Here is a 21,717-nt window from a genome sequence, read left to right as displayed (position 1 = left end):
CTGATTCGAACTTTCTGAAAATACTAAATCATCTATACTAATAAGCTAAAAAATTGAATGACTAAGTTCCCAAACAATGAGGACTCACAAACTTTTGGGATGTAGATAGAGATGCTCAAAATCACTTATACTGTTAAAATTGAGCTCCTGAACCTACATTATGAGATAATGTAGCAAACAGACGTATATGTGGATCAATACTATTGGATTGTACTGAGTATATAGGGGTGAATGTATAAGTAAATAAATATCTTAATATTATTATAAAATTGTAAAAGAATACATGCTAAATAAAGATAACTCTCATAAGTAGGAATATCTGAAAACTAAAAATCAGAATCATGAGTAGGAAAACATGTGTCATATATCTAGTGAGTCATAACATTTAGTTTCTAGAGCTATACTTGTATTCTATCTTTATATCATGTTGTTTAAGTGTAGAAAGTACTTACTTTAATATCTGTAATCTTAAATCTGAAATCTTATTGTTGAAGTCATATATAAAGTAATATCTGAATAAATCTATGAGGCTTTACACTTAGTTTTCTTAAGTTGTTCTGTAATGATTATTCTATAGTCTTTTCTATTACAGAATTCTCTTAAAACCTATTTTGCAAGGGAGGTTCTTCTAACCGGCATAAACCATGTGAGCTAACATGGATTCGAACGTCTAGGTCCCTTATGGGAAAACCACACGTTAGGGAGAGGTGTCATACTCTTGCCAAGTAGTATAACGTAATCTAAGTGATCATATCTATATCTATCATCCATATAGAAATTGGAAAAATTTGATAATCTAAACCTACGTTGGATCGTTGTTCTGGGTCATATGAACCTACCCAACTCGAAGCTGAATACTACTCCCTTTAATATATATGCTCATTCTATAGAAAATCCACTTTTAAAACTATTATAATTATATATAATGAAAATCGACTATATATCTGTTAAATTAAACTAAAATCTTAAACTGTAAAGTGGATTTCATATCTAAGCTGAGATTGAAAGATTAAATCTTTATCAAAAATCTGAAAATAATCTAGTCAAAGGGTGCTTATAGCATAATTAATATTGAAATAGCCATATTCAACTAGGGCTTAATACCCATACATCAAATTCATGTAAAAATATAATAATATTCATGCTTTATAATGAAGATATTGATAATTCAACTCAAATTCTAGAAATTTCTGCAATACACATGAAAATAAGAAAATAAACATGCAAAATTCATCGTCTACATCACTTCATATCTCATAATATTTCAATTAGAAATATTGGGTATGAACCCTAATTTGAAACTCATGAAATTTCATACAAAATCAGCTTTAAAACTAATTTTGGGCACAAGGATGAAAGGATTATCCTTGTTGAAAAACTCCACATACCTTAATTGATGCAATTGATGAGAACACTTGATTTTGGATTCCCATTTGTGCTCTTAGATATGGATTCTCGATTAACTTGAATTGGAAACCTTGAATTTTGAGTTTTCTTGGAGAAAGAATGGTGGAATTTGGATTTATTGGGAGTTATATTTTGATGTTCTAGGGTTTCTTTGAGAGAAAATTGATGAAAAACATGCATATAATGCTTAGAATAGTATTAATTCAGTGTTATTCATGAATTGGGGATTGGGAAAAGACTAAACTACCCCTTTAAAATGAACTTCGGAAAACTGGAATCCCAATTTTGTACATCACTGCAACGCGCCACTATTGCAGTGGCTTAAAGAAAAAAAGGGACGAGCGTGATTCGGCACTATTGTGTGACACGGTGTAATCGCGTTGGGTTACTTAAAAGTGGAAGTGTCCCATTTTGGCCATTGCCGCGACGCGCTGAAATCATGTCACCTCACTGCAAAAAGACAAATAGGAACTAGAACATCTCTACGATATAGGCTAATCGCGGTGCTCAACTGGAAATCGGACAATTGCCATTTTAACCTTACCGTGATGTGGTGCTTCTCGAAATGCCATACTTTTTTACTAAAACTGCCTTGACTTTTCAACCGAGTATCGAATTAAGGTGAAATTGGTATTATTAGAAAAGTTGGTTCAATTATCCAAACATTATGGGTCTAGAACTGGAAAATTATGCATGCATCAAGTGTTATTTATTTTCAAAGCTAACCCTTCACACTCTAGAAGATAAACTCAGCTAGAAAAATATACGGGGTATTACATTATAAATACCTGATTTTTCCTAAGGTAAATATAATTTCTTTTGAGTGAAAAACAATAATCGTCTTCTTCTAAAAACTCTGGTGTTATCATCAAATTGTTGAGTGTGTTTGATGTGTTTGAAAATTTGAGATACTGTTATTTTTTGAAAGAGAATAATTTTATCCTAGGAGAAAATATTACATAACCTCGGGGACTTAAGGGGAACAACTTCCTTAAGGACATACCGTGCATTCATTGGACTTGATTCTACAATTTTCTATTTCATCTTCCTTCTTAAAGTTGATAAACACTTTATTTTGATAGTTAATTTGATCGTTCATTTGAACTTGTGTTTGAAGTTGTTGTAACTTCATTATACTTCTTGAATGTTGTTCTTGAGCTTCGTATTAAAGTTTGGGTTGAAACATAAAAATTTTTGTACCCGAAACAACAAAATCTTCACAAAAAAACCTTCCAAGTTCAAGATGAAAAGGTTAAAAGTGAAGAAGAAGATTAAGACTACAACTGACTAACATTAAAGATAAAATATGCGATAGAGCTTTAGTTCCTTTGTCTTCTTGGTACACTTTTCCGCTCACATCAAGAGTACGAACTTCCATAATGACAAGAAGGAATTAGATTATAGTTTTTTATAGTGTGGTTGGGAGATGTAATTTGGTTTAATGGCAATCATTTTCTAGTTTTTTCTTTTCAAATTAATGAAATAAAGCAAGGGTAACGAATAAAATAATAACGATGCAGTTTCCGTCACAAGTAAAACGCGACAGGATGGAGTATACTGAGCATATTAATATTACAATTTTCTTTGGAAAAGTCAAAGTATTCAAACTTGTTCTTGTCTAGTAAAACATGTAAAGGATGTGATTAGAGAAGATAGAGGGGAGGACCTGTTACCCACCATGTTTCGAATGTATAAGCAACAAATTTTTCTATTATATAAGAATAATAAACAACAGAAAAAGCATACCAACAAATACAGATAATCGGATGTCTTTTCGCAGAGATAGTCAGTTATTAGGTTTATTCTTCAAACCTGCAGTTAAAAAATTAGTTGCTGGGACTTATAGCAAATTGGTGATATGTCATGAACACTTCGACCGTTTCATAGAGACATAATAAGTCATGAATTTAGATAATAAGGCAAAAGTGTTCAACAACTAATTCTCTGTAATCAATTAATTTATCAAGAAATACTCCACATCCCAGTTATGCTAGTGCTTTTAAAACTATTTTTTTGTCGTTGACAATATTGGACTAATATCGAGTAGTAAGGATTCACATATCCCTTATGCTTGGGATTCCGGAAAAGTTGTTGTTATTACCTGTTAACATACTCAATTTTCTGTTTCCTCTATAAACTGGAATACATAAAGTATTTTGGGATCAAGGTATTTGTTGTAAGAGCAGACAGTTCATCAAAGTCCACATTAACAAACATGAAATCTTGAGCAAATAAAAATACCATTGCAAACAATACGTTTTCGTAAATCTCTTCCTTCCAATCAGCTCCATCTGCATTTCCCATCTGAGACGTAGAATCTAAATGTGCTACAAATAAAACAAAAATTGAGGATATCCCAAATATTAAAGAAGTTGATTGCTTACCATATTAAAGTTTCATGAAATTTTATGAAAGTGCTAGATATTTCAAATTTATTAATTCACCATATGCAAAATCTCTTGCCAACAGCATTAGGATCTTGAATACGATAATAGTACAAAAAAATCATTATAGAAGACATAAGTGATGTAGAAGACATTATTGCATATGGAAGCCGAAGAGTTTGTAGAAATTTGTTTATACCTCCTTGCCCTAGCCTATAAATTGTTTTTTCCCAACTTATGTATTTTTCCTTTTAGTTATTACCAGAAAAAACAACGTATTTCGTTATTTGACATCTTTAATAACGTCGTTGTCAATATTTTACCCATTTATTTTGCAAAAGAATCTTTCATTGATGTGGCACCAGACGAAAAGTGGAAAACCATACCGACAGCACCTTTAAACCATAGACATTGAAATTCCTGAAATATCTTCAGCATGAAGTAGGCACGTTCAGGAATAGGTTTGAACCTCAAAAAATACCCTCTGCATGAAACAAGCACATCGACGCAGAAAAAGAGGTTCCTGCTTCTAGCCTCTTATTAGTAGCGATTCTAGTTTCCCTCCAAATTTACTTACCTAAGAAAGTAAAGTTTTTCCCACTTTACACTAAAGTATTGATTGGGTATTTTGATATATACTAATATCTCCATCTTTCAATCTATACTATTATAAATGTAGGAACCTCCAACACAAAATCTTGATCACCATTCGTAAGTTCATTTTTTGTGGGATAGTATTGTAATTACAATTCATTTAAATAGGTTTCATTATTTCCTTTAGATTACTTAATGCCGAGAAATCTCCAAGGTCAATCCTGTAGTATTAGAAACTCGATGATACCCTTTTACTGTTTTTTGATGCACAAATTAATCCTAAAATTAATTTATACCATCAACAAAACATGATATAAATTTAGTATTAAGCTTACTCAAGGGATATCCCACCTTATCGCTTGTACCAAACGACCTCTTAGAGCTTAAGATTGCAAAAATGTTCAAACTAGTGACGTGTCTCTAACCCACATATCATAAATTGTCTCTTAGTCCAGACCAAGGACTTTTGGGCCATCATTTTCTCACTATTTTAATCACAAGGAAACAACCAGTCGCAGCCCTTAAATCCTTAAATCCTTAAATCTTTCTCGAGTGTAATAGAACGCAAACTACTTAGGAGAGATTAAGTCAAACTAGGTAAATTTTATGCAATGAGCTCAACCATTAAAGAAAAAGGAATAGCAATCGGAAAAGGAAACTACCTATCGTAGAAGCACCTTTGGGTGGTCTGGTGGATTCTCCAATGGGTGCTAAAACGACTACCACGGCATGGGTGCTACATTCACTGTCCCGAGTATCAATCTCAATCTCAATTCTAATCAATTCATTCCCCACTAGAGCCTAAACACTAGAAGATCTTATTAGAATTAAATTCTTAATGCATTTTGATAATCTTACTATTAAAGTTAAAGTTAATTTTTCAAAGGCATAACTCCAAATTTTGTCCTGGAATATCCAACGTTATCCCATGTACGAAATGAACCTTTACAGCTTTAGACTGTACCAGGGTTCGAACCTGCGACATGCCTTTAACCCATATATTACAAATTTACTCTTACCAATAGACCAAGGCCTTAAGGGTTTCTTCATTTCCTTTTTACCCCTTATGACAATGGTATCCGCAATCACTACCCTTGAATCTTGCAAACCATTCATGAGGTATAAATATCACTCAAAAAATTTCATGTGACGAGCTCGATCAAGAAAGCATGAAATGTTCGAAAAACATGTACAAGTCACAATAGGAAAAGACAAATACCTCCGCTCAAAAAACAATTTTATCCCTAAAAATTTCAGATTATATTGTAGATTATGTTGTTAGGTCAATGCAAAATTCCTTTCAAATATAAATAATCCATGAAGCACTATATAAATTTTTGAAGTTAGGGGTTTCTACAATCTCTTCTAAAAGTTGTCCTCCTTCGTCGACCATCAGCTATACTTTGCTGGACGTCTAATGTTTTCTAGAAAGTTCAACATTCCGTATCGTGACCAAGTATGTCAATTTTTATTCATAGCAACCAATAATGTCGCCACCATTCTTAGATGATCCTTAATTTTATCTATTATATCTTCAACCATATCTAACCATTCCTCAAATGCTATAAATGCTAATCAAGTTTAGTTACAGACTTAATCCATCATAACTATAACTCAACCTATCAAAAGTCCTTATATTAACAAAGGAAATATTTGCAATGTTGAATCTAGAAATGTTTATTTTATCTCACTCATTCCTATAAATTTTGAATAACTCTTGCCTATCCATGTAATGGCTTCGCAATGACACATAATAATTACCGAATAATTTGCACTCAAACACCCTTTTTTTATGATTTTTCTATCACAGATATAAGAGTCAAGATTGACGAACAAGCAGTGCCTCAGAAACGTTGGGGAAATACGTGTCCTAGGTTGAATTCTACATTTATGCCACGCATGATGCACGAGTTTACAAATCACCTTTATACAATTTGATGTGCCAACTCGTGCACAACAAAAGTTGGAGAGTGTAGATGCCAACTGAGAACAAGTTAAAGGGCAAGTTTATGTATTATACATAAAATATATACCTACATACATATATATATATATATGTATACACAAATACACATATTTACCAACTAGTTGGGATTAAGACTTTATCAATATAGTAACAATTACATTAGGTTAGCTGTTTTCCAAAAGTCCTTTTATAATATAAAAATCTAGTACATCCAATATGATGCACGATACGACAGGTAGAATTACTTCCAGAAAAGACAATAGTGGTATAAAATGTAGATGACATACCTGCAGAGATAGTGCTTGATGGAGCTGAGGTGAAGATATTCGTTATATCAATTTTGGATGAAAATATCCGCCATGATAACCAACTGATTGTTGCTGATGGAAAACCATGTATTTATTCCCATTTCATATCTCATTATAAGTTTATTAGCATGTCACTTGGTGAAGCCGTGACATCTAGTGGGCTCACAAAAAAAAAATTTGTTGTTGCATTGCATACCGCAACATTAACTATCGTTGCATTGTTTTTCTTTGCAGATGTAATACACGACCTATTAGGTTTACTTATAGTTACTTAAGAGGTTGCATCGAGTGAAATAGTTTTCAGTAATACCCAATATTTTCGAGCTAAAAATCGAACCATCGTTCCTACGTGTGCAAATTCTAATCCCATGATTCATATTTTAGTTCATGTTTCATTATATTTATCCTAGTGTGGGAGGTTCTTTTGAAGTGAAAAATGTTCATAGAAACCACAGAGAGCAAAGTTGAGCTAAGAATCTTTTATTCGTCCAAAGTTTGGTATTCAATTCTACAAGGATCTACTTTGAATGTGTATAACTTTTGATATATGTTGAATTTTTTTGTTGAAGACCCACCAAATAGTTGATAATTGAGTCAGACTTCCCAGCGATACCAATTTTTTCTTAATCTGATACCCGAGCAAAATGTTATAGACATTTTCCTATGAGGCACTAAGCTGCCACGATTACACCGCACGGGATGCCTATAGTGGTGGACCCAATTGCGCTCAGTGGTAAGCATCAAAGTCGGGATTGTCCAAAATAGTAGGTCACCGTGATTACACCGCTCGATTGTGTGTATAGCAGTGGAACTAATAGCGCTCAGCGGTGAGCCTCAAAATTGGGATTTCAGCTGAAACTTTTAATTTTGAGAGGCAGTCGTGTCTTTTTCCTACAAACCCAAGTCGTGTAAATAGTAAATTCAAATGTCTGTCACAACTCAAACCGAGGCCTAGGTCGCGACGAGCATACCGAACCATGAAGAACCGAGTGCCCTTCTCTAATTGGCAATCATATACATATCTCATATATTATAAGGAAATGCAGAAAACATAGCTAAAATGGAAACTTGGCCATTTTCTTACTATAACTTAACAAATCGAACTAAAATGGAAACATGGTCATTTTCTTACTATAACTTAACAAATCGAATAAAATTTCATAAACATAAAATAATACATGACACTAGTCTGGGAAATATGTAACAATATGAAAACAATTTCTATCTGAAAACTGGGACAAGGCCCCTAGTTGGACCATAAACAAAAAAAATCAAATAGCAATATCCCAAAATAAGGCGTTCCACAATAAGGGAGGCTCACCAACTGCAAACTTCTAACAGACAAAATCTACTACTTAACGGGAACCCAGGACTGTGCCTCAGATCCTGAAATATAGGGGGGTTAATACAGATGTACTGGTATGCAGAGCAATCTAAAAATAATGCACTTTAATACAACATAAGTGAGAGCAATTCATAAAATATTTTACATATGATATATGAAATAACATGGGCATACTTAAAAGACTTTAACACATTTCTTTGAAACCAGGACTCACTCTTTGTCTTGCTTCTAAGCTAGATAGTACACCCTAAAAGTCTAGTACCTGCGTACTATATGGGTCCGCCATTAACTCATCGGCCAAGCCCCCACATACAAGTTTGCCTCAAGGATAGGGGTCCTACATACTAGTCAAGTCTACCAATCTCTCTAGGACAAGTATAGATTGACCTTAGCCAATCATATCACCCAAATCGGCAAAACTCGATTTCTAGCGATGAGACCTTACACTCAAATGCCTTCTTTAGGCAACTATATAGCTCTCTTTAAGCCCATTTTTAGCATTTTAAATCATGCATCTTTCTGAAATGTGGTCTAATAACTGAAAACTTTCTGTAGTAAATCCTATTCTGAGTCTATTATGGCATTCGTCTGATTTGGTATCATCATATCAAGACTTATAAGTCATATAAGCCATACAATATCATATTATAGTATTTTTATTCAACACATAGTGTTTGGACCACCAAATCATTCAGACGGTATAAAAGAATTTGTATTATGAAATACATGAAAACTTACGCAAAGATCCTCTCTTTAAATTCTCAAACAAGTGGTGGTCAATTACTTTGTAGAAAACTATGCAATTCTTTCAATGCTCATCTTTAACATTTACAACCAAGAAAACACCCTCTCTTCAATTCATAACAAATATCAAATCCTTAAATAATAGTAAAAATATTTATCTCATTCTTCTCAATATGTTATTGAACAACATGTAATTTGTGAAATCAAGAGGACCAATAACGTGAGAGGAAGTTTAATTATTCATGCTCTCAATTCGAGTTTCATAACAAAAAAGCATATAGATGTATACATACATGAACATAATTCAATTTCAAGGGAATGCCTCAAGACCCAAACAATATATACCATAAAAAGAGTTCACAATGCATAATTGTCATTGTAAATTCAAAACCCTTTGTAAATATATGGTTTCTTATCGTTCAAACATTATTAAAATGATTTCACCATGCCTATGTAGTTTCAGAAAATCCCACGTACTTTAGATTACTTTATTTGAAAAATAGGACTCAAATATTGACAAGTTTCTTAGAATGTTGAACATAGAGGAAACCCGAATTTTCTTTTGTTCTTGAGAGTAGAGAGAGTTTGAGCTATTTTAAAACTGATAAAAAATATTATAACGTGTTTTGGTTGATTTAAATCGTTTAGAAGAAATTTGGGGTGGGGAAAATACCAAAATACCCCAGGGAAAGTATATACAAATTGCAGAAATTTTCAGTTGATGACTTGATAAGTCATCATATATTGATGACTTATCAGCTTAAGTCATCACTTTGTGACTATGGTTGACCTTATTCTATTTTTGGGTTACTACTTGGTTGATAAGTCGTCACTTGGGTGACGGCCAAACACCTCAAGTCGTCACTTAAGAATGGAATTGGTCACATGCTGGTTAAGCCTGATGACTTGGCTGATAAGTCATTACTTAGTTAGTGGCTTATTACCTCCAGTCATCACCGTGATAACAAATAAATGTGCTGAGGTAAAACCAGAATAATATTCCACTCTGATATCGGATTAAGGTGAAACCAGTTATGTTAGAGTAAAGACTCAAAGAACTTTCATTTAATATATAGTAGGACCTCTAACCATTATACATAGGAAGTTATGATCGATGGAAGTTGACCAAAGTAGAGACATTCAGTAAAACTTAATCGATGGTAAAGTTTTCAACTCATCCTTGAGTTAAGAGACCTATATAATCTCAATTCATGCACAACTAGATTCTCACACTACATATTTGATTAACATACTAATATTTGGACACGAGTCATTGGTTTTTGAGACCTTTATTCTTAGGAATTATGGTTTATGTTCTAGACTGAAAATACGAGTTGTTACATTATCCCCCTTTGGGATAATTCATCCCCGAATGATGAGTCGGGATAAAACAAGCAAGATTTAAATCACTATATGGAAATAAAAGAGTAGTATAGAATTTGTACCTTTGTAATATCCCAAACTTTTTCTAGCTTAAAATTTATCCCTAGAATGTCAAAGATTATCTTTAAAGATGAATAACTTTGTATGAATGTGAAATTTTTCATATTTGGGCCCTCTATTATGTGGGGAATTGAATAATCTTTCTATCAATACCATACTCACCCAAATATGACACTCGATGAAAAAGTTAGGGTATTTTAAGTAAGCAGTGTGCCAACTGGGCAGTCACCGCGTCACGATGAAGTATAATTTCATAATTGTCATTTCCAGTGGACCTTCATGATATTGGCACATCGCAGAGTGGTCCAATTTCCCATTTGTCAATTTTCTGTAAGCCTACATAACTTCACCATGTCGCGATAATGGCCAAAATGGTATTCCAAAGTGGCACTGCGATAGCTCCGCATCCCGGAGAGTTTTCAGTTCCCAATTGTCCCTGACCCAGTGAGCCACTGTGATAATAGCGTATCGTGGTGGCCTATTAAATTGGTATTTTAGTTCTATTTTTTAGTTCCATTTAGATGTTTTAAGGGTGTATTTTAGTCAATTCCTAAGCTCCCAATTCTTGGATTACACATGATTAAACTCATTCTAAGCCTATTATGCTCATTATTCATCAATTCTCCTTCAAGAAAAATCATAGAACTCAAAAGCTCCTTCGCCAAGAAATTAAAATCCTCAGTCGTTTCTCCAAGAAACCCCTAAAGTGAGGATTCCAAAGATAAGATAATAAATAACTCAAATTGGAATCGAAAATTCAAGTTTCTTCATCTAGTTATCTATCAAGGTATATGGGGTTTATGAACAAGGATCTTCATCTATCCTTGTGCCAAAAACCAAGCTTCTAATTACAATTTCATATGATTTTAAATGTTTATACATGAATTTCAAATTAGGGTTAATACCTATTTTTTTTGACTTGCAAGATAATGCGATTTTGAGAGATTTTGAAGATGAATTGCATGGCTATTTTCATATTTTCATATCTATTGCAAAAAATTTTAGATTTTTAGATGAATTATCATTGTTTTCACTTTAAGCATGATTATTATGATGTTTTTACATAAATTTGATGGATGGGTTATTAAGCCCAAGTTTATATGTTGAATTTTAAAGAAACATGATGATTTAAGCTATCTATGATCAGGTTATTTACAGAATTAGAATAAAGCTTTGATCTTTTAAACCTCAATTTAGCTAAGGAATCCAGTTTACAAAATTTCTACGGTTTATAAAATTTAGATAAGCTTTATTTAAAGATTTAATCAAACAAATGTATAATTGGTTACAGAATAAACCCTTATGCTAGTTTTAAAGTGGATTTCCAACAGAATCAGTGCAGTTTAAAGGGAGTAGTATTTAGCACCCATTGGGAAGTACGAGATTAGCGTTCTCTATCTTCCACAGAACTATGAAGCCAACATAGGTAAAGATTATCAGATTATTCCTTTTACTATGTGGATGACAGTTAGAGATGTGATCACTTAGCTCAGGTTATACTCCTTGACAAGAGTATGACACCTCTCCACATCGTGAGGTTTTCCCATTAGGGGAATGAGATGTTGGATTCCATGTTAGCTCACATGATTTTTGTCAGTTAAAGAACCTCCCTTGCAGAATAGTTTTAAAAGTATTCTTCCTACTAGTTAAAGTAAAAGATTAACAGAAAAGCTTTTAGAAAATTAAGTGTAAAGGCTTATGAATTTATTCAAATTATGCTTTACAAAAAGATATTAGCTACAAATTTCAGCTTTCAAATTTCAGATATAGAAGTCAGCTCTTTTTACAGTTAGTATGATTTACAGACAGAACATTAGCACAACTTTCTGAACTAAATGTTATTACTCACTAGATTTACAAAGTATGATTTGTTATTCATGATTTCATATTTCAGTATTTAAGATATTCCAATTTATGTGAGTCATTTATATTTAGCATGCACTATTTAACAAATTATGCTGATGAGATGATGTTTTACTTATGCATTTCACCCTTATAAACTCAATACATTCTCAAAGTACAGATTCACATATATGCTTATGTGTTATATTGTCTTATAATGTAGGTTTAGGTGCTTAGTATCAGCAGCGTGAGTAAATCGAGCATCACCATCTACGTCTGACAGTTGGGGAGTCTTCATAGTCCAGGGACTTAGTCATTTAGATTTTTTAGCTTAATAGTTCATATGATTTAGTATTCATTTCAGATAGTTCGAGTTAGCAGGGGGGTTTTTTCCCAGTGACTCTCTAGTTATTATTAGTAGAGGCTTATCAAACTACTAGATTTGAATCAGATTATTCAGTATTGATATTTCAGACATTACTTCAGATTTTTCTCAGTTATTTCAGATAGTTTTTTGCATATAGTTTGGCTCTTATATCTATGTTTCCTTTATTATGAGATTCAAACTTAGTAACAGATAGAAAGGGTTAGCTTAAGGCTACTCATAGTCATAAGCATTGTGTGACAGCTCGGGATTAGGTTTTGGGGCATTACAAACTTGGTATCAAAGCCTAAGGTTTATAAGCATCCTAGGGGGTCAGACAAGCCGCGTTATGTAATGTCTTGATCATTGGTGTGAACCATGCCACATTTATGAGAAAGATTCTATGGGATGTTCTTAGGACATCTTCTCTTTCTTTTATGATCTATCATGCTTAAAGTATCTCTATCATTTTTAAACTTGTCCTCATGTGTGACTGTTGAATATGCCTCCTCGTCGAGCTAACACCCGCATTAATGGTAACCAAAAAATCCAGCCCGCCGATCCTTTGAATGAAAACGTATCCTATACTGAGTTTTGGGATGTCTTTCAGTCGTTGACCCAATCTACGGCTGCCAATATTTAGGGAAACCATCAGGATGCAGTCTCTCTTCAGCAGAATGGGGAATTAGTAGCAACTAAAAGCAGAGACTTTCTAAGAATTAATCCGCCAGAGTTGTTTGGGTCGAAAGTAGGTGAGGACCCAAATATTTATTTAGATGAGGTGAAAAAAATTAAGGAGAGTGTAGAATTGGCATCCTATAGGCTGAAGGATATAGCATATGCTTTGGTAGTTGTGTCAAAGAATGGTATAGGTAAGAAAACAGCTATTATGAGTTGGCAGGTATTCTGAGATACTTTTCTAGATAGGTTCTTTCCACGTAAAATGAGAGAATCTAAGATAGAAGAGTTTGTGAATTTGAGCTAGGGCTCAATGATAGTGAAGGAGTACTGCCTTAAGTTCAATTAATTATCTAAGTATGCCCCTGATACGGTAGCTGATCCTAGTGCTAGCATTAGTATATTTGTGACTGGAGTGTCTAGCTTAGTAGTCAAGGAGTGTAGGGCTACCATGCTTATTAGAGATATAGATCTTGCTAGATTAATGATTCATGCTCAACATATTAAGGTATAAATGTTGAAGGGAAAAGATAGAAATAATAAAAGGGCTAGAACAGGCAGTTTGAGTATGGCCAGGCTAGGTCTGGAGGGTGAAATCGTTCGCAGTTTCAGAATCGTTCTTCTAGGCCAGCACCATCTTCAGCTACTGATTCCTCTCCCAGGCTAGGCAGGAGTAGTGGGGTAAGTCTTCTATATCCTGATTACAGAATAGTATTAGTGAAAGGCCCATTTATCCTCCATGTGCTAAGTGTGGTAAGAATCACCCTGTTAAGTATTTAGATTGTCAGAAAGATTATTTTTGATGAGGTAAGTTGGGTCATAGGATTAGAGAGTGTCCACAAACCAAGTAGGGAAACAGAGATGTTCTTCCCCAGACTCAAGATACTAGTGCACCAACTCCTTTAAGTCGCCTAGTTCCTTCTCGGGGAGCATCATCCAGTACTAGTGGTGGTGAGCGCCATAATTAATTTTATGCTTTATCATTCTGTCAGGAGGAGGAGGATTCACCAGATGTTTTTATTAGTATGATTCATTTATTTCATCTTGATGCTTTTGTGTTGTTATACCTTGTGTTAAGTTTCTCCTATGTGACCCCATTAGTTGCAGTAAATTTTTAAGTAAGTCTTGAAAAGATCCCTGAGCCCTTTTTGGTTTATACCCCAATAGGTGGGTCAGTTGTTGCCAAGTAGATCTATAGAAAATGTCCTATTATTGTCCCTCATAAAGAAATCTTAGTAGACTTAATAGAGTTCGATATGCTTGACTTTGATCTTATTCTTGTCATAGATTGGCTCCATTCCTATTATACAACTATAGATTATCGCACCCTAGTGGTGAAATTTTAGTTTCCAGATTAGCCAGTCTTTGAGTTGAAAGGTAGTTCAGTGTCTCCCATGAGTCATTTCATATCTTATCTCAAAGACAAAAAGTTGATCTCCAGATGATGTATCTATCATCTAGTTCGACTCAAAGATACTAAGTTTGAGACTCTAACAGTTCAGTCAGTCAGTGAGTTAATGAGTCTCCTAATATTTTTCCCAAAGATTTTCTAGGGGTACCTCTTGATGGGAAAATAGAATTCTGTATTGAACTTCTCTTAGATATTTAGCCTATCTCTATTCCTCTTTATTGTATGGCTTCGGCTAAGCTTAAAGAGTTTAAAGAGCAACTCAAAGATCTTTTAGATAAATGTTTCTTAAGGCCTAGTGTTTCTCCATAGGGGCCCCCGTTCTATTCATATGAAAGAAAGATGTTTCTTTGCAAATTTGCATTGACTATCATCATATAAATAAAGTTAAAATAAATATCCTCTTCCTGGAATTGATCACTTATAGTGATCAACTCCAAGGTGTAAGTTATTTGTCAAAGATAAACCTTAGATCCGGCTATCATCCGCTTAGAGTAAGGGAATGTGATATTCCAAAGACAACTTTCAGAATCGTTATGGTCATTTTGAGTTTCTAGTTATGTCCTTCGGACTAACAAATGCCTCAGCAGCCTTTATGGACTTGATGAACAGAGTGTTCAAACAGTATCTAGACATGTTAGTCGTAGTCTTTATTGATGATATTCTTGTCAATTCTCATAGTGGGGATGATCATCTAGACCATCTTAGAATTGTATTAAAAACTCTGAGAGATCACCAATTGTTTTCCAAATTCAGCAAATGAGAGTTTTGGCTAAGGTCAGTAGCTTCCTTGGTCTTCTAGTGAGGGTATTAGAGTTCATCCCTAAAAAAGATAGAAGCCGTAAGAAATTTGCCTAGACCTATCTCTCTATCAGACATTAGGAGTTTCTTAGGTTTACCTTGCAATTATAGATATATTATTATGGGTTTCTCATCTATTGCATCTCCTATGTCTACATTGACCAGAAGAAAGTTAAGTTTCAGTGGTCAGATTCTTGCGAGAAGAGTTTTTAGGAGTTGAAAACTCGACTCACTTTACCCCTATATTTAGCATTACCTAATGGTAAAGATGGTCTTGTGTTGTATTGTGATACCTCTAGAGTTGGTTTGGGTTGTCTTTTAATACAGAGAGGCAAGGTTATAGCCTATGCCTCTAGACAGCTAAAGCCTCATGATAGGAATTACCCAACTCATGATCTTGATTTAGCTGTAGTTGTGTTATCTTTGAAAATCTTGACACACTATCTTTATGGGGTGCATGTTGATGTGTTTACAGATCACAAAAGCTTACAGTATGTGTTTACTCAGAGGGAGTTGAATCTTTATCAGAGAAGGTGGTTGGAATTATTGAAAGATTATGATATGAGTGTGTTGTATCATCCTGCCAAGGCCAATATAGTGGCAGACACCCTTAGTAAATTATCTATGGGCAGTGTTGCTCATATGGAAAATGATAATACGGAGTTAGTTTGGGAAATTCACCGGTGACCTAAATTTGGTATGAGGTTCGTTGATTCAGCTGAAGGAAATGTTTAGGTTTAGAGTAGTTCCAAATCTTCTCTAGTTTCGAAAGTGAAAGAGATTCAAGATAAGGACTCTAGTTTGGTCAAACTAAAGGAGTCAGTTAAAGACCAAAGGGTAGAGGTTTTCTCCCAAGGGGGATAAGGTGTGTTGATATACCAAAATAAATTATTTGTCCTATATGTTTATGATTTGAGGCAATGGATCATGCCGGACGCATATGGTGCATGCTATTCCATTCATCAATATGGTACAAAGATATACCTCTCATGATCTTAGTTATAGTCTATGTTCAGAATTTAGTTCAAATTTTAGTTTTAGGTTTGCTTGACCATAGCGTACAACTATCAGTTATTCAACTACTAGTATTTCAGTATTTTAGTTTATAGACTATTTTAGAATTATATTATATGCTTGGTCTTGTATTCTCAGATAATACAGTTTACATGTATTCATGATCAGTTATCTCATATTATTCAGTCAGTCCTTACCTCATATGCATAATACTCTACTGTTTCAGTCTAGTTATTCAGACTAAGTACAGTTTAGTCTTACATGACCAATATTCAGATATTAGTTATTTAGTTAATCAAATAAGTTAGTATGTTTATCCAGTCTTGCTCAGTTTTATTATATATTCAGATCCTCAATTTATGTCAGTCCCCATCACATAGTTAAAGACTCAGTATTCATACAGTATCGATGTTCTACCATATCCCAACTTTAATTCTACTTATATCATTAAAGTAAAGATTTATAGAAACTAAGTGTAGAGATTCACCATCTTATCAGAGTATGTTTGTCAATCATGCTTTAAGATATTTTCGGCTTTAAGCTTATTCCAGCCTATTAGTAATTCTACTTTCACTTATCATGAATGTTTTAAGATTACGTATGAAATCAGTCTTACTTATAGCATTCACCCCTGCGTACTCAGTACATTCCAGAAGTACCGATCCATATTTATGTCTTTGGGGCTACATTATTTCATAATGTAGGAACTATTTGTAGCCCATACATCACGATCAGATAGTTGCAAATTCTAGATAGCAGGTGATGAGTTCTCCTACTTCAGAAACTCAAGACAGTTTTGGTTCATGTAGAGTTCATTTATTTTTTTATATTTATTGATTAGTGGTAGTTGGAGGCATGTCCCAACTTTCTATATTCAGTATAGTAGAGGATTCATAGATGCCAGTCAGAATCTTTTATGTAGTCTCAGTTCTCTTCTCAGTTTTAATAAAATTGTAAACCTTATCTATATTGTAACTATTCATATTATGCCATGATTATGTTTTTGAATAGTAAATTCAATTATCTTATGCATTATAAATCAGTTGAACAATAGTATGCCAATTCATGGGTTAGCTTGGCATCACTTGTTGTTTCATGCATCGTGTGTACTCCCGGGGCATTACAAACATAGTATCAAAGCACATAGTTAAAATATCATACGGTGTGCATGAATCTATGTCTAGTAGAGTCTTAAAAAATGGTACAGTGATGTCTGTACATTTCTTCAAGAGGCTACATGGAATTTAGGAAATATTTCTCTTCTTTCAAGTCTCAGATCCTGCAGTAAAAGAGTTATCTAAGAAATTTATACAAATTCTCATCTTTCTCTATTCATACCATCTCTACCATGTTTTGAGGTAACAGAAATAGTCAAGCTTAAATTTCTATAGACAGAGTTTTCTCAGACAGTCCCTATAGATAATTATAGTATTACCCGCAGGCCCAAAATATCCCATTAGTTCCCTTATGTTTCTTAACTTTGAGAATATTCATTCTTATTCATGGAAATCGTTCATTGAGCTTAAGTCAGATGTGCTCTCAGACCCATTCTAAGAAACCCTTGATAGCATTTGATATAGAGGTATGCCCAAGGTGACACGGGATTATAGTATTTCTAAGCTTTATAATGCGGGTTCTTAGATAGTATCCTTGGGTTGCTAAGTATTAATGAAGCTAGCAATGTAGTATGTAATATTCTTACCAGCTAAGTTATGGGCTATTGAAATTTTAGAGTTACAAAAAGGGTCCGCATACTTAAGATAATCGCTTTAGTCTAAGGGGGAGATTATAGAAAAAGTAACTAAGTCAGACCCTCAAATTTAGTAGTGATGCCACTATGTGTAGAATAGCAGTAAGGGAGGCTGATTCGCAACCTATTCTTATTTCAGTACAAAGTTTTTGTGTCGTCACGACATCTACTCATGCTTTAAATGTCGGCTCCATCATTACAGCTCATATTCCTGTACTTTATAGAAAACCATGTACACTTCCAGTTTTTAGTGTGAGGAGTTCTAACTCACTTAGTAGTACAAATCATGTTTCATGAAATCATGAACTCCAAACTCAGGTCATGAAACTCATGACTCATGTACTTATGCTTTACAGTATGTTCAATTCTAGTACCCATGCCATACTTTTAATGATCAGCAAAATTAATATTTATGTCACGTATGTCCTCAGTTCAGACCTCTCTGATGAAACCATGTCATTGGTTCTTTATTCCTCAGGCCTCAGTTGAGTGTCAAAGATATTTTTTAATGTTTTGGGTCCTTATTCTCTAACATTTCAGTGAGCTCTCTTTATGTCATGATTAGTTGAAATTCTATATATGTTTTCTTAGGGTAGTGTATGAAAGTTTTAAGGATTGAAGTTTAGAGAGTATGAGAAAAATCTTTTGTGGTTGGTTGCCTACAAGTTAATGTGTGGTTATGTAGATAGGATCCAATTTTATGTTGGTTTACAAATGGAATGTATAGTTGAGTATAATCTTTCAGTATAATTTAGTTCGTATAGCTAGCAATCTAGTCCAACAATCAAATAGACATGTTTCTATGGCTTTCCATCTATCCATCTAGTATTACTATTCAAAATTCTCATGAATATGGCTATTTTAAGAGGCAACTTAGTTGTATCTATGTAATTTCTGAATTCAGCTCAGTTCATGCATCATACATTATCTTCATATCCCGGATATTCAGTCATAATTAAGTCCATAAGTTTCCCCGTGCAACATCTCAGTCTATCCTTAGTATTTAAGCCAAGTTAGTATTATTCAAGGGAAGAAGTATCCTAAGAGGGGGATGTATTGTAATACCTCGAGTATTCATGTCCTAAATCTTTCATTTTTATTCATAAAATAGGATACAACTTGAAGTAATAGTTACTAATCAGTTGACTCTCTCATTTCTATCTCAGCCTTATAATCATTTTCATGTTATTATATGTATTCTAGAAATCAGTTTAGTTCATGAAATTTAGTTCATGTATAATGTTTTATAATTATTTATGCAATAATATTCCAAGTCATGCATATTTAGAATATGATCTCAGTTACCTTCATATAGTACTCTCAGTCTAACCAGTCTCATTCGCGGACAAATATTCCCAAGGGGGAGATAATGTAATACCCAATATTTTGGGCTAGTTTTTGAACCATCGTTATAACATGTATAAGTTATAATTCAAGTTATTCTCATGTAAATATAAGTTTCATGATATTTATACTAGTGTGTTAAATGCTCATAAGGTTTAAAATGTTCATAGAAATCATTTAGAGCCAAGTTAAGATCCTTTGATTCATCCAATGTTTTGTATTTGATTTTACAATGTTCAACTTTGAAACTTAATAAATTTTGATATATGTGGAACTTTTAAGTTAAAATCTCACATAATTGTAGATAATTTAATTATCTTTCCAACGATACCAATTTTTACTTAATCCGATACCCAAGCGAAAAATTACAGCCACTTTCATAAGAGGCAGTAAGCTGAGGCGATTAGCCCATGACACACTCTCCATTTCCCGCACCTATTTTTTAGTTTCTATTTTTCCATTTTTAAGGGAAAAAGGCCTTTTCCTCCACCCTAACTCTCAGTTTCAAATTCCAGTGAGCCGATGTGAACTCGGAGTGACGCGGTGACTATAGCGTTGATACAATCGATGAGGTGCGTCGGGCTATGCATCACTAGGGACAATTTCTACTCATTAAAAACCACATCCAGAGGGGTAATTGGGTCATTTTCCCACCACTATTCAGCCCCAAAAAAATGAAATTAACCATTCCTAGGGCAAAATATTAATTATTTCTCTCAAATTTAGGTAAGAATTTAAAGTCTCAAAGAGCTAGCATCATCAATGAGTTGCAAGGTAAGATTAAAATTTGGATAATCCTAAGAAACCTACTATTCAAAGCCAGGGGCAGAGTTACTATTCACCTACTCTATTCATCCATCTACCTTTTAAGAAAAAAGAAAAAACAACTTGATGATGGTGAGTTTGATCATCAAACTCATATTTTGCATGGTTACTAATAAACAAAACCCTAGGGCTTCTAATTCAAGATTCAAGCTTCAAGACTCACCATTAATCTTCACCAATTCCAGCACCAAAGTATGTGAAGTGTTCATTCAAGGGTTTTATTCCGCCCCTGGAGTTCAAAAAGCTTTTTTAAAGTACAAGTTAATTGATTTCATAGATTTTATGTTGTATTTGAATGTAAATCTTGATTATGATTTTAAATGGGTTTTAAATTCCATGATGTATCACAAGTATCATGAAAACTAGTTAGTTGTGGATTGACTTATGTGAACTTCAAGTTGAATCCTTGAATTTTAAGTTGAATGTAGTATCCATGATAGTATTACATGTTTATTGATATGTGAAATGCCCATACTCCCCAAGTATTTGTAAAAATACTTTGGTGAATTGACTATTCCAAGCATGACATGTTGTTATGTGATTTCAACTATGCACAAGCTCATGTATATCAAGTGTTTCACAAAAATGTCTAAATGAATGCATTATTGGTAAGCAAGTACTATTTTTCTATAAAAGTCATGCAGTGCTTTACTTTTCATGCTATCGAGTCTTGGAGGTATTCAATACCCAAAAATATAGCTATTTACCTAGAGCTATAGTATTTATAGAACTTTCTCAGTAGTGTTATGAATAGTAATACTCAAAACCGGTCACAATCTCAATCCAATACTTAGTTCAGAACTCAGTAAACTCGGTCAGTTAAAAGATCTCAGCAGTACTCATTTAGTTAGTGGAACCTAGTGAACTCAATTTAGTTTAGTTAGATAGTATGATGAGTAACAGTTTAGTCCAACCTAGTACATTTTAGAAATCTTTTCAGTGTCTATACAGTTATGAGTAGGATTCAACATCGAGTGAACCCAAGGATGGGGACTCACCTGCTAGTAGAGTGTGTGATCCTTAAAAGCAGTCTTTGTGTTCTATAACTACATAGGTAGCGTAGGTTATTACATCAACTGGCCAGTTGAGGGTTGATGAGGTGTCTTATCATCTAGTTTAGGGTACCATCGCTCTCATTTAGAGCACCTACCATATGATAGTGACTCAATACTTTTTTTTACCCGTGGCATGGTACTGACACCATTCCAACTAGGATAAAAAGTTGGACCCCAAATTAGTTTAGAGAAGGGGCATATTGTTTAGATAATTACCTCCCACAATTTTAGTATTAGTCTCAGTATAGAACTCAGTTCAATTCTACAAAATCAGGACTGTCAGATAGTCACCCAGCTCAGTTTGGAACTCTGCAAAGTTCCATAGCATCAAGACTATTAGAAACAGCCACTTAGTGATCAGTAATACAGTATCAGTAAACTCAAATATATATTTTCCAGTTATCAAAACTCAGTATTCAGTGTTACCAAGATCTCACATAAAGCA

Source organism: Capsicum annuum, chromosome 6 (genome assembly GCF_002878395.1).
Source record: "Capsicum annuum cultivar UCD-10X-F1 chromosome 6, UCD10Xv1.1, whole genome shotgun sequence".
In the NCBI taxonomy this organism is placed as follows: domain Eukaryota; kingdom Viridiplantae; phylum Streptophyta; class Magnoliopsida; order Solanales; family Solanaceae; genus Capsicum; species Capsicum annuum.
The sequence above is the reverse complement of the archived record's forward strand: the minus strand, read 5'-3'. Positions refer to the sequence as shown.